Source organism: Panthera leo, chromosome D4 (assembly GCF_018350215.1).
Source record: "Panthera leo isolate Ple1 chromosome D4, P.leo_Ple1_pat1.1, whole genome shotgun sequence".
NCBI lineage: Eukaryota > Metazoa > Chordata > Mammalia > Carnivora > Felidae > Panthera > Panthera leo.
In genome coordinates, this window is record NC_056691.1 from 4,561,876 (window position 1) to 4,571,424 (window position 9,549).

A 9,549-nucleotide genomic window follows, 5' to 3' on the forward strand; every position below is an offset into this window, starting at 1 on the left:
ACTGGGCCCTGCCTGTTATTCACCAGCAAGGAATGTGGTCGTGTTTATAAGGCCGAGGTTCGTCTGAAGGAATTTTCATAAACCACCAATTGCATTACATCAAGGCCTCATCTTAAATCCCATGGTGATTTTCCTAAACACAACTAGCCTGCTGGCTTCAGACATATTATCTCTTCTTGTTGTTGCAGAAAATTCTCTGGATGTTTATATTCCTGCCGGACGACCCTAAAACGGCCCGTTGGCTAACGGGGACTAGTAAGGGGTCGGGGGGGAGGTGGCATAAACGACAAAGAAGAAGACCGGGGGCGGGGGAGGGGGACCGTGCCCGCCCTCAGACCTCTGACATGAGGCGCTGACGGCCTGTGTCTGCGTATTTTTTTGTGGCTGGTGCGTGGCCGGTGGACCAGGCGTGGGCCTGGCGACGACGGGGAACGGAGAGGAGCAGGTGAGGGAGCCGGAGAGTCCTATTTCCGTCTCCCAAAGTCCACGTGACCACAACGTCCGTCCCGGATTCTCTGAACGTGATTAAGGAGCAGCAGTCAACCAGACGCAGGGGAAGGAGCTTTCAAAACCAAGTTGGGGCTCTCGAACGTCGTAGCTGAGCTCAGGAGGTCACGTTACGAGCTCTCAGCTCAACTCAAGCCCCATGTCCCTTTGGTCATGGTTGGAAAGCCCCGTGGAAAACAACACAGAAAGGGAATGAGGTGCCGGGCGTCCTTACAGGGACAGTTTCTGCAGGACCTCGTCTTCCTGGGAGGGCTCTTCTCATCCTGCACCTGCTCCCGTGTGACGTCCACCAGCAGCGCTCTCCCTCGCCCTCCGCCCACCGCCCGGTCTCCCTTCTGAGCTCTAGGTGCAAACAGCCAGCTGCCCCCAGGGCATCTCCGCGGGGGGCTCCACGGCACCCTGCATGCCCACCCCCCAAATAACTTTTCACCTCCCTCTGCCTGCTAACCTCCAGCTTGCTCCCCTCCCCGAGTATATTCCAGGAGGGCTGGGACCATCAACCGCCCTCCCCTGAGCCCGGTAGCGCCCCCTGCTCTGTGAAATGAGCCCCCCCCCCCACCATGACCCCAAGCATCCCCACCAGGCTGAGCCAGGGGTCGGAGCTGCCGGTGAGGAGGGAGCGAGCAGTCAGTACCTGAGCAATGGCTCGCTCGGGAGAAACCCTTAACACTCAGCCAACAGAGCACGCTCTTTCTTAACACAGTGGAGAGAAAACAGAAGGAAGGATGTGGTGGGGAGTCGCGCAGCTCCACGGGGGAAGCTGAGTCAGGGTCACGGATGACGCTGGCCCTGACGGTGCTAATTAAACCGTAAGCGTTTCATGGTCTCCAGGATGCCGTGGGAAAAGGAGGATATGAAACAGGGAGTCCAAGCCGAGGATTGTTGGGAAATAGGTGGGCTGGCGAGTTCCTCCTGAGTTTAGAGGAAGGGGGCCCCGTGCGGGCAGGGGGAGCCCGGGAAGGCCCCTCTTGAGCCTGGAGCTCCGGTGGGTTCTGCCCAGCTCGCGGGGTGAGTGGGGCCCCAGGGCGAGAGCGCCCCTCATCCGGGAAGGGCCCGCAGCCCTACGTGGCCTCACGCCGGGCTCACGCTCTGCTGCGCTCACCTGGGCGGTCACGAACACATCCAGGTTCTGCATTCCGGGCGGGAACCCGACCGAAGTCAAGTGCCCTGTTTTCTCAGCCCGTCGCATCAGCAGGTGCCTGAAGTCAGCGCATCCCCGATTCCGTCCCGTGGCCTAGTTCAGGCGGGCGGGCCAGGCTTCCCCGCCCTGACGTTGGTCTTCCTCCCCTTGTAACCCAGGAGCGCTGGCTCTTGGGGTGAAGCTCGCGGCCAGCGTGAACGTGCTAAGTCTGTCGAACCGTCACCTGCACGTTCTGGCGTCCGCCGATGACGATCCGAATCCATCGTTACTCTGATCGTTGCCGGAAGTCGACGTTCTGGGTAATTCATTCCTTCGGTCCAAAGGGAGAGACGTTTTCCAAAGTAACCGGCTTGTATTCCTTAAAAATATTGATCTCAGGACAACCTGCGGGGCTGTTCCGGATTAAAGGGGCCCGAAGAGAACCAGCAACTGGATGCAGTGTGTGATCCTGGACGAGGATTCCTTTGTCCTTTCCTCTAAAGGACATTGCTGGGACAACTGGTGACATTTGAAGAAGGCCTGGATATTCTGTGAAATTAGTACGTCCGTGTCAAGTTTCTGGTTTTGTCATTGCGTGTGTGTGTACTTGTGTAAAAGAATGCCTCCAGGCAGGACACACGGGAACATTTCAGAATAGAGGGGACAGTAGCTACAACTCCGTCTCAAGTGGCCCAGGAGAAATGCTCTGCGTCTACAGCACATAGTATGGCAGGTGTGGTGAAATGCTAACATCCGGGGGATCTGGGTGGAGGGCATTTGGGGGGGGGCCGTTTTTACGTCTCTTGCAAATTTCTGCACACGTGAAATGACGTCAAAATGAAAAAGTTTTAAAAATGTGCTGGGAATACGAAATGACCTGATTATGTGGGCATGGCTGTATTAAAAAAAAAAAAAATTAATGTTTATTTTATTATTGAGCCAGAGAGACAGAGCGAGAGCAGGGAAGGGGCCGAGAGAGAGAGAGAGGGAGACACGGAAACCCAAGCAGGTTCCAGGCTCTGCGCTGTCAGCCCAGAGCCCAGTGAGGGGCCCGAACTCGTGAACCTTGAGATCATGGCCTGAGCCGAAGTCAGATGCTTAACTGACCGAGCCACCCGGGCGCCACATCGGCATGGCTGTATTTGACAAGCACCCCATGGGGAAGGTGGCCTGGGGTCTTGTCTCTGGGGACATTCTAAGGCTGCAGGACAGTCAGCTCCATCCCATTGTGACAGAAACAGACCCGCAGGGATATGTGGCAAGAGGCAGATTTCTCTACTGTGCTGTTCGCAAAGGCGAAGCCTTTGTGTCCTATCAACAAAGGCTAGTTTTCAAGGAAACTTACTACCGGCTCATTGCTTTCGCCTCCAAATTCCAATTTCTGGGTGTGACAGTGGGGCTGTCACATAACTCCATTCTGTATCAAGTGTCCCGAAATAGATTATTCCAGAGCCCGCAGCTTGCCTAATGACTGAAGGTCTTACATGGCAACAACAATAAAGGTCTTCAGCCACTGAGCCCTCATGAACAACAAGCACACCAAGCAATCAGTCTTTCCCACCACGTGAGTAAGCTCCTGTCCCCCCCAGAACCGCCGGAACGCGGGCTGGGAGCCCACAGGCCCACACTGCAGATAATGACTTCAGCCTGCAGAGGGAAGAGAGAAGGGGCCCCCAAAATAGAGCTTTAAAACCCTCCCTTGTCTTTTGTGACAGTACAATTTACTGTTTCATTTTGGTCTCTTATCAGGAAGCCTTCTGAATCAGTGCTCTATTTTGAGCACAAAGTCAAGATTTTTGTGGCCGCAGCCAAAGACGTTCACGTGGAGAGCTGCTGAGCTGGCTTGTTGATTCAGGCCCCGACGGTTCCTCAGGTCTTTCTGGGTAAGTGGGAAGGGGTTCATCCATAAAAGCTTTTTCTTGGCCTTTCTATGCCTCTCCCACCCCGTCCACTTAGCATTCCACTAGAGAGGACACCAAATTGAATTCACGCCAAGAAAATGGACACGCTCCACATACGTTGAGAGCTTTCCTGTATTAATAGCTTGCCCAGAGTCGACTGTCTCCCTGGGGGATTTAAGTTTCTTCCCTTGTGAGTGTCTATTTTTTCCTCTTTGTTCTTCCTCTCCCCTGGCCTTCTTACAGAAATAACAGGGTCATTGACATGTAACGCAGTTATAAAACCTGTGACGAGGCGCCCGTCTAGTGACAGCAGGGCCGAGCCAGCCGATACCTCCGCGACCGAGTCCCCGTAACGTGAGTGCCTCGCGCCATCCCGTGTAACCCCCAGGACAAATCTGCAAGATAAGCTGTGTCATCCTGAGCTTTCACATGAGAAAATAGAAGCTCAGAGACGATGAATATCCTTTGCCCAAAGATCCATGGTGAGTACAAGAGGTGAGCTTTAAACTCAGTTGTCTGTCTAGAGGGCTCTAGTATTCCGCTCTGTGTACTTTGACGGTAAATAGAGAGACACCCAGACCTCCTTCTTCTTGGCCCCAAGTTCTTTTACCAGACTGGGTTTGGTGCCCCGATTGTATAAGAACGTATTGCCTTTAGCACCTCTTTCCCCTTGTGGCTGCTACCTCAGCAACCCCGTCGAGCAGGAAAGCAAACATGTTCAAGATTTCACTCAGCTTGGCCGTTCGATCTCTCCACCATGTGTGGGCTGAACCTCTTCGGGACCAACGCTGGGCAGGGTCGCCATGTCCCCGCTGAGACGGCCAGGTGGCTACAGTACTCGGTAGCCCTGCGTCCTGCCCTCTCCTACAGTTTCTAATCTCATTTGGCTCCTTGTGAATTATGTGACATCTGAGCCTGTGAGAGCAGGTGTTCCCGCCCCCTCAGGGGACCTGAAAGGCAGCCCTGGGGCATGAGCCCTTCGTGGGGGGACTGTTAGACTATTTCCGACAAGCACCTAACAAGACATCTCCTGCAGCTGAGTCAGCCCTCCCTACTCCCGGGCAGTCACCGAAGCCATGTGCCCTGGTGGGTTCTTACAGAAGCATCCACACCAGTCCATCTGAGGACCCTATGGGCCTGACCCCCACATAGGATTGATGCAAAGTGGCAGGGAGTTGAAGACCCCAGGCATAACCTTGAACTCATGAACCCACAGAAGTTGGTAAATTAAGGTCCTGGACTCTTTGACCCTCTGGTGGGACAAGGCTAGGGTGTGTTGTCCACTTTCCACCCATCTCAAGACCGACGGGGTTGATTCAGCACTGTCCATGGCAATAACTTCAGTAAAACACCCCACGTTGGCTTGCTTCTCTTCTGTGTTACTTGCGCTCCTTATCAGGGCTTGATGGGAACAGCGCCTAGTACATTCCTTGGACTCAGACCCTAGTCTCAGGGTGGACTTGGGAGGAACTGACCTTGGACACCCCCCAAGCCCCCTTCCCTGCATCCCAAGTGTAGCCAGCATACTGCTGGGCTCTCTCAGGGAATGCAGTTGACAGAGTTGAGGGCAGTCGTCCCTGGGCCCCTGTTCAGATTTTCCATGCCAGAAACCTATTGTTCCAGCCAGACAGCATCCATCAGGAGCTCCTGGAGGACACAGGAGGTAGGGATCAGGGTGGGACACCAGAAATGTTAGTGAATTTCTATTGCAGTGTGTCCACACTGAAAGAGGTTCCAACAGATCTCTTGTTCCAACTCTAAGCCAGATGAGGCTCTTCAACAAAGAGGGTCCTCTATCCACCCAGAGGGCATCTGGATTATTGCAGATTGACAATGTTTCAGATGAGAAAGAACAGTAAGATGTTTCTTTTTCCTTCTTGAACTCCCTTCCTTCTCTATCCCAGGTCGTATGCTCCATTAAGTCATCTGGATGATTTCTGGGGAGGCACGGGACTCCAACGTCATGCACCCCACTTCTGCTGGCCGACACTTGGGGACCGCCGGGTCCTGACCTCAGCACACTGGATGGTGGAGTGGGTGACTGTGTGCGTCCGTTTCCTCCAGCGAACACGGCATCCGGGAGCGAGAGCGTTCACTTTGTCAAAGGTTCAGAAATAACAGAAGTAAAACCAGTGAATCACCGTGGTAGCAATTAGTAAAAGTTTATCATGCACACACCAAAAAGGAAGTTTGCAAACCGGGAGCACTCAAACCGGAAGGTAGCATGAGGCTCGGGGGTGGATTCTTATAAAGCAGCTCATATGGTGAGAAGACAGTGGCTGTGTGTTCTTCCAGGGTTTGGTCCTAACGCTAGAATTTTCTTAAGTCATAGGGAATTGGTCAGTGGTTACCTCATACCAACCTTGGGAAACAGTTCAAGTTTTGCTTGTGACTTCCAGAGGCGCAAAGGACTGACCCAGGTCCAGTCAGTCTTGCAAAATAATCTAAATTAAGCTTTGTTTGTATGACCAAAGTGGTTTCATCTGCTCAGGGCATTTTCACGGCTGTGTTTTTTATTCAACGGCCTCCTCCCTCATGGATCAGAGGTGGGCACGTGACGCCCTGAGACCCAGGGCGGCCTCTCCCAGAACCCCTGGGAAACAGCTCTTCAGGCTCCTCCATGGATCCCCAGGGCCTGGGCCGCCATATTGGTATGCTTGGCCAAGGACCTGGGAATGGAGCTCCAGGGAAGGCAGAACCACAGGGAGTCCTTGTGCTGTGAGCAATGGAACCTGCCTGTCCTCCTCCTCTTTTGCAGCAATGGAGCCATTCCTTTCCTGTCCTTGCTTACTCCAGTTTTGACCAAGGTTTCCGTCACATGCGGCAAAGAATCCTAAGTGATGCACGTGGAAGGGAGAAGTCTTCTTAACCTGTGTGTGTACCAGGACCAGAGATCCTTCTCCACAGTCCCTGTGGCCCAGTGTTGTCTATGAGGCCAAAACGTGTCGCCGCTGGGTGCCCCTCAGCATGTGTGTAGAATATTGGAAGTCCCCCTGGGCTGTGGGAGCGCATTGGCCCCTCAGAAGGGGATGACAGAACTTACCGGAATTTGTCCTTGAGATGCCCAAGGGTCTGAGTCGGACATGCTGAGGTTTTATCCCCAAAGTTAAGATTTCATTCGCAAATAAGTTTATACAAAAGCACTAGGGGACGGTACACTTTAAATGCAAGCACAAAATATATCCAGTTTAGTAAACTGGGACCCATATTTTGAAAAGAAGGAGAAAATATTCCACTGGAAACAAAGGAATTCAAATATACAAAGTGATGTTTACCCACCAGTTGATTTTGAAAGGTTAGAGACGTGGCCTTTTTTAAATGGAAATATACTCTTACCACGTCATTTAAAAAATTCCTTAGCCTCTCTTCAGCCTTTTATTATGAAATATTGAACCTACAGAAAAGTTGCGAAAATAATCGGATGAATGTCTACGTATCCTTCACCTAGATTAACCAATTGTTAATGTTTTTCCAAGCTTGTTCCAGATCTATCGGTATGTGACACACACATGCCTATGTCCACAGGCAAAAATTACACACACACACACGCACACTCACGCACACGCTCTCACACATACGCTCACATAAGTACTTTTTCTGATGGACAATCTGAGAGTTAATTGCAGACATCATGACACCTCACCATCGAATACTTTGGCATCTGTCTCTTAAAAAAAATCAATTAATTGCCACACTCAGGAAAGTTAACACTGAAATAATGCCATTACCTAAATAGATGGTCCATAGTCACATTTTTCTATTTGTGCTGATAATGTCCTTTGGGGCTGGGGTTTGCTGCTGTTGCTTTTTGTTCTTGTATTTTTCTAAATCTGGGATCCAACCAAACATCATGCATTCATTTATTAATATTTTACTTTTGAATGTTATTCTACAACCCTTTTTCTTGTTTTTAATAAAGGAACTTGGGTTATAGTAAAACCAGTATTTATTCCATCGATTACTTACTTTCTATCAATTTCCATTCATCTCATTAGTTCTTTATCGAGAAAAGTGCCTGGAAACAACACCCACATAGGTTCAAGAATTTGTATAATTTTTTTAACGTAAAAGAACCTGTTGATTTTACACTTAGGAACACCATTCATCCGATTGTGTTATGCATTATTGCAGGCAGATCATCAGAGCCACAGAAAGAGGCTCGGTGGCAGAGGGCATAAGGCTACTGATGACCTAAGACAGAGGCAACACCGAAGAGGAAGAGGAGGAGGAGGAAGAAGATTGTAGGGCTTGTGAGTCATGCCAACTGAACACAAGTTGTATTCAAAGGCAGACACGTTTGTGGTATTACGCGTTTGCAGAAGGACAAAAGCATATCCATATAATATCTCTGTGTAAGCCACCTCCTCCACGGTCATCACCTTGACCGCATTCCCCCTAGACCGCCACATCCTGAAACCACGATGCGGGGGGTCACCTCCCTGCCTGCCCTGTCACGCTGCCTAGCTTGAGCACGATGCTGTCCATGGAACATCCTGCAATGACAAGGGCATCCTAGCCACACACATCCGGTACCTGTGGCCGCGAATGAGCAGGCAAATACGCTCCCGGTGAAGAAACAAGAATGGCTCCTGGAACGCTTTGGGGCTGAGTGCTTCGCAGGAGATGACTCATGGAAGCGTGCTTACTGGGCCCATTTTCAGTCGACAAAACCGAGGCCCAGAGCATCACGGTTGTGGCTGAACTCGAACTCAGTGGTGCGGTCTCGTTCCAGAGGGTGTGACCTGCCTTTAGAAGGAGAGTCCCGCTTGTCACTCATTCAGCCTGGGGTCCATCCTTGCGAGCCCTTCATGGAGCGTGATGGAGGTGGCTGGTCAGGGGGACCGCTGTCCGCAGCCCCACAGCTCCAGGAAAAGTGGCTGATGAGCCACACGGCTGACACACAGAGAAGGAGACATTTTTATTTAAAGATACTTTCAGGGTCTTTCAAAGGCCTCTCACTGTTTCCTTCCAGGCTGGAGACTCTGAAGGGTGAGTCATCCTAGCTGTTCTGGGGTTTTCACTTCAAGGTCAGAGGCTGCAGGAGTCTCTCGTTTAGATATGCATCATGAGTTTTAAGAGTCCAGGCTGGGGAATTAATTTCGGTCACCAATGTCACCCCAGAATATTGTGCTTCCAGTGACTGCCACCCAGGCGTCCCTCCTGCACTCAGCGGAGCCATGCGGGCGGCCGGGCTCCACCTGCCAAGGGGGAATGAGAAAGAGAGCAAGAAGCTGACTCCTTACAAATGAGCGAAGCAGGTGGGGGGCAGGGGGCAGAAAGAAAGAGGAACGAACCAAGAAGCAGACTCTTCACTGTAGAGAAAAAACTGAGGTGGGGGGGTGGGAGGGGGAAATGCATGATGGGGATTAAGGAGAGCACGTGAGATGAGCACAGGGCCACATATGAAAGTGTTCCATCAGGGGTGCCTGGTGGCTCAGTCTGTTGGGTGTCTGACCTCGGCTCAGCTCATGATCTCGAGGTCCGTGAGTTCGAGCCCCACATGGAGCTCTGTGCTGACAGCTCAGAGCCTGGAGCCCGCTTCCGATTCTGTGTCTCGCTCTCTCTCCACCCCTCCCCTGTTGACGCTCTGTCTCTTAATAACAAATAAATGTTAAAAAAAAAAAAAGAAAGAAAGTGTTCCATCACTGTCAGTACACCGGAAACTAATATTACAATGAAGATTACCTGTACTGGCGTTGCAATGAGATAAAAATAAATAAAACGTGAATAAAAATGCAAAAATAATAAACAGACAAAAAAGAAGCAAACTCCTCCTGTCTTCACTGAAACAACTGTGTTCACCGTGCCCCGTCCCTGCTGCTTCCTGCACCTGCCGTGTCCACCCGTGATGGAGGAACGTGGGCCCTCCCCCCCAGCTTCCAGGCTTTCAGATTTTGAGTAGGGTGAGGACTTTGGTGCCCAGGCTCCGTCTTCATCCTGTTGGGGCTGGGCCCAGCCCTGCATACGACAGCAGATCCCGGTAGAGCGGTCATGAGCGGGTCAGGGAAACAGGACAGGGGG

General features: G+C 51.6%; 1 long non-coding RNA gene across 3 annotated transcripts; it reads left to right on the plus strand.

Annotated features, from left to right (window-relative positions):
* Positions 1-1,288: 1,288 nt before the first annotated feature.
* LOC122205397 lies at positions 1,289-8,828 on the plus strand. Of its 3 annotated transcripts, XR_006196034.1 has the most exons (5): positions 1,289-2,360; positions 3,377-3,510; positions 3,772-4,010; positions 5,433-5,747; positions 7,660-8,828. It is a non-coding gene; the product is annotated as an uncharacterized LOC122205397 (long non-coding RNA). The 3 variants fall into 3 exon arrangements; XR_006196033.1 differs by lacking the exon at positions 7,660-8,828 and having other exon boundaries at positions 5,433-7,634; XR_006196035.1 differs by lacking the exon at positions 7,660-8,828 and having other exon boundaries at positions 1,289-2,187; positions 5,433-7,634.
* Positions 8,829-9,549: the final 721 nt, after the last annotated feature.